The sequence below is a fragment of the Protomyctophum parallelum genome (assembly GCF_964188405.1).
Source record: "Protomyctophum parallelum genome assembly, chromosome: 3".
Lineage (NCBI taxonomy): Eukaryota > Metazoa > Chordata > Actinopteri > Myctophiformes > Myctophidae > Protomyctophum > Protomyctophum parallelum.
In genome coordinates, this window is record NC_139698.1 from 26031302 (window position 1) to 26036201 (window position 4900).

The window sequence follows — 4900 nt, forward strand, 5'->3', positions numbered from 1 at the left end:
CCCGGGGGGGGGAGGGGAGGGGGATATGGGGGGAGTGTGTTTATGTGTTTATAGTAACCTGTGTTTTTTCCTTCACTACCAGGCCCCTATATACTGTACATACGACCACAGGACCCTCGATCTGCAGCCCAGGCTCTGGGACGGGAGGGGGTTCACATGGGGCCGCAGGGATAGCCCTATGCGCGTGCACCCCCCCCCCCCTCCCCCGGGTTAAGGGACAACGTGTGGATGTTGAACACCCTCTCTCCTCACTTTGAGGGAGATGCTATCGCGCACTTGTGGTCGCGGGGCCCGGCCAAAAGATCCCCCCTCTCTCTCCTCCCAACACGCCTCGCCTTCCCAATGTGCCGAATCAGTGGAAGTCAGAAAAGCCCGGAGTAGTATCCTCTGACACTAATATGGAAAAAAGAAAAAAAGAAAACCTGTTTGGAGCCGAATATGAGGGCAAATATTATTCTTCCTGAGCGTAACCGCGGCGAGCACCTCTGACCTGGCAGCAAAAGTGCTGAAACAAAAAGCCCAAAGACTTCTCCCCCCCGCGCCCATCAAAGGGGAGCTACATAAAATAAACACGGCCATCAGATTACCCGCGCTGAACACGGGGGCCGGGAGTTTAGGCCGCGCCGGGCCGCCCCGACGCCCAGCCCCGCGGGCTCTATGGGAGTTAAGTGTGGGGTCCGTTCGGTCAACACCATGACGCAAAATGGAACAAGCCTCCGACAGAAGCCCCGGGCCTGATGGAAGAAGGCCCCTGCCCACATGGCCCACAGGCCCCCTGGCACGAGAGACACACTCCGAGAGAGAGAGAGGGAGAGAGTGGGGAGAGAGGAGCAGAGAGGGAGAAAGGGAGGAGGCAGGAATATGGGAGGGGGGAAAAGGACAGGAGGCAAAGGAGGGGAAAGGTGGATGTGGGCATTTTGGAAAAGAGGAAAACAGCACACCGTAAAAAAAATCCTCAGCGTTAATTTAACTCTGGTCCTCTCAGGTCCGTTTTTAGACTGAGAGTAAAGTTCAACAACACAGAGGACTTTACTGTGTGCGCCATGCAGGCCCAAATTAGCTGTAATGGCCCCTCCAACACAAAAACATATTCACACGCTCCCAAAACACACTACTGGTTTGGAGGCTGACAGCAGGACAGGATAGATAGCTGCAAGGGGAGGCAGGGCCGGGGTTAGGCAGGGCAGGGCAGGGCAGGGCAGGGTGGTTGGATGGTGGTGATGGTTGGAGCTTGCCAGTGAGACTGTGGGGCTTAGCTGGCTAGCCCTACTAACAGTGGGCAGCCTCAGCCTGGTGGATCTGACCTCACAGGGGCTCTTTATATCCATATGCGGTGCGTGTATGTATGTGTGTGCGCGTGTGTGTGCGTGTGTGTGTGCGTGCATGCATGCGTGCACGCGCACCTGCGCGTCTGTGCGTGTGCCCAGGCCACAAGCGTGTGTGCGGCCGGCGGAGTTTGTGTGTTTATGTGTGCATTTCATGCGCGGGTGACGTAACGTGGAGAAAACAGATCTCTCCCCAGAGGACTAGAGGAGGGCTTCAGGCTTTTCTCTTGGCCCCTTGTTCACCTCGCCGAGATTCCACCGGCGATTCCATCCGCCCGTCCACTCCTCACCCACAGTCCCTCGTCTGTCTGCATTTTACGGATTTACCCATTTGCCTGATTCCCTCCCAGCAACCCTGACCGTCTCTCCGCTTGACTCAAACCTCACACAGATTCCTACACCCCCGGTCTGTCCGTCCCCAGCCGTCTCTCCTAAGCAGGGACGTAGCCCGGAGCTACAGTATATGCAACATATTCCACTCACTCTTTGTTACAGTCTGGAGCGTGCCTGCTGACTAGGCCTCCAAAACCAGAGTCTGCAACCCAAAAATGAGGCAAATGCGTAAATAATCATAGCCTACGTGCCGCTCGACAACTGTGACCCCACAACAAGTCTACTACAATCTATTGTAACTCCTTCCATGTGGGAACCCGGGGGAGGCAGTGATCCATGTTTGGCTACTGACCTTCACTTAAAGAAAGGGTGTTTGGTGTAATGATGACTACTTTGAACTTAGATGTTCAGACTTTCCCGGTCCGGTTCCCTCCGTGACAGACCGTGTCACAGAGGCCCCGTCACTTAGCGGGTACAGTCATCGCCTTCTGCCCTTTCTTCTTGACTTACTCCTCCGAATGCCCCCCTTATACTCCGGGCATTAAGATGACGCAGAGACTTCAGGTAAAGTGTTACCAGATTACCACCAGATACTGCGGTCAGCGCCGCCGCCGGTCTGCCAGGGTATAGAGTTCGCCGTGTCTGTCTAACCATCATTTTATACTTTGTCGTACGACGAAGCTTGCAGATGGTAGCCAGTCGACAAGGTTGTAGATTGGCTTTTTTGTTGTTGTTGTTGCCGTTTTTGAAATCTTTGAGAAAATTGTTGTCTATAATCACATGTGGGACTCCAGGTTGAACGAGCTTAAAGTGTGGGAGCTGATGGGGCGAAGGATAGCAGTGAGGGTGCATGTACAATCCCACATGGGCTCAAATGCCTATAACAGTGAGTCCCTGTGTGGTTCAATTCCCGGGCCGCAGCTGGACCATTTGCTGCGTGTGACTCCGGTATACTGTACTTATCGAATAAAGAAAAGCCCCCGGAAATATAACGACTAAACAAAGTTCTCCCTCTCTGCTTCCTGAACGGGACCCCCCCCCCCCTCGCATGCATGCGTAATAACAGCGAACACAATCAGTGTGGTCCACTGGGGCCTCACACCAGCAGCATCGCATTACCTCGCCTCGCCTCCCTACTGTTCTGCCCCTCTCTCTCACTTCTTTTCATCCTTCGCTCCTTTCTTTTCTCCTCTGACTCAGCCGTTTTTGTAGGAAACTCCGTTGCTTTGAAGAAGGGGAGAATCTTTCATTACTCGACAGCGAGGAGAGGGAAGGAAGGAGGAGGATGAGAGACTAGAGAATAACTGGTCCCATTGTCTTGACCCCCGCCCCTCCTCCCTACACACACACACACACACACACACACACACACACACACAAACACACGCACACTTACCTATCCACCAATGATAATTGTCTTTTGTCTAATTACAGAGAAACGCACCAACAGGTGTGGTGCTCCGCACCTGGGAAGAGTGCGAGTGCAGTGTGACAGTGAATAATGTGTGTGTGTGTGTGTGTGTGTGTGTGTGTGTGTGTGTGTGTGTGTGTGTGTGTGTGCGTGCGTGCGTGCGTGCATGCGTGCGTTCGTGCGTGCGTGCGTGCGTGCATGCGTGCGAGCGACTGGGGCTTATGGGGTGAAAGTGCAGCCTATGACATTTTCGTCTGTGTCAGGGACTGACTGCACACTACAGTGTATGTGTCACACAGAATATGACAAGTGTGTCATAGGCTTACTATAAATCCCTACATGTTACTTAATAACACTCACGCTGTAAGCTACTTTAGAGACACAATATCAGCCAGTCAGCGTGTGGGTAATACTACCAGCCTCCATGGGCCCATCTGCCTTTAATTATGAGGCATGGGGGGCTACATCTGTATTAGATTACTGGAAAGTTGAAATTAGCACACAAACACAGTCTCACTCTCACTCATACACCGCATTGAATTTCAAATGAGAGTGATTACAATTACTTAATTGATGAACCCCCGACCACAGGGGGGCTCTCGGTGTGATTCACGCGCTATAACCATCCCGTGTCAATGGCATGTTTTTTTGGGGGTTGTCAGCAGTCAGGAAAGCGAGACGACTACTGATGATGTAATAAGTGTCTCTCACGGGACTTATGTTTTTGTGCCTTTTTACCGGAGCCTGGAGGAATTCTGCTGAGAAGCTGACCGGAAGATTGTCACAGAGTTTGGCTCCGAGCCACGCAAGCATTAAGTAGGAGACGCAGACAATAACTGGAGAAATTTGACGTCAAAGGATCCATGGGAAATAAGAGGCAGATCCGTGACTCATTGAGGTGAAGGAGGCTCTCTGAGGCAAGGCAGCGTTGTATCCCCAAATACTCAAAACAATCCCGATGTGAGAAAGTGGTTGTCTTGTTTGTTTAAGACATCTGGTAGACGATCTACTAGGAGCGCATGAACCGAAAGACCGACGGCGAAGGCTTTCAAGTCCAAACAGATGTTACTCACCCCGCATGACATCAGCCGTCTAGCAGCCTTTCCACCAAAACCACGCACTAATTTCTGCTTAATGAGATGGCCTACTACTGGACAATTACTTTTATGGGGCCAGCGCGGAAATCCCACATTAATGAAACTGGGAAACACTAAAAGCTACTGATGGGGCCACTTGTCACAGAAAGGAGGAAATTAAACCCCCCTAAGTAGGCAGACTGCAGCTTTAGTCACCCGTCTCTTGACCTTATTGTGGAGGGATACAGCTCACCTTGGCAAAGGTGGCCTCTTGTGTGTGTGATTATAGTCATGTAATATCATTCACCCATTTGAGTCATTATACGGTGCAAAATGCGAAGGAAAATGGAATCGGTGTGTCTCTGGCCACGGATTACTAGTGTATTTAGTAACATTTCCCCCTCTTAGTCAAGCAGTGAGCCGATAAGTGCAGACTCATCATGTTCACGTCAGAGTGGAGTGAGTCCTACGTCGCCACCTTGTGGAATGTTCCCCTTGGTTCTGGGGGCCAAGGCAAGCCTCCGGGGGCCACTTATCCCGGAACCGGGCTGCTCATAATCTCAGAAACAGGCTCTTCGGCCATATTTTCATCATAAAATAAGTAGTGTGCTAAAAAACATTCTTTCTATTAATACAGTGGTATTAATAGAACAAATACCGGCCCGGACCTGATGTTGGGGAACCAGTACATTAACACAGTGTGGCCCAAATAAGCACAAGGCTTTTATATACTCACATCCAAATTCATTCCGTGG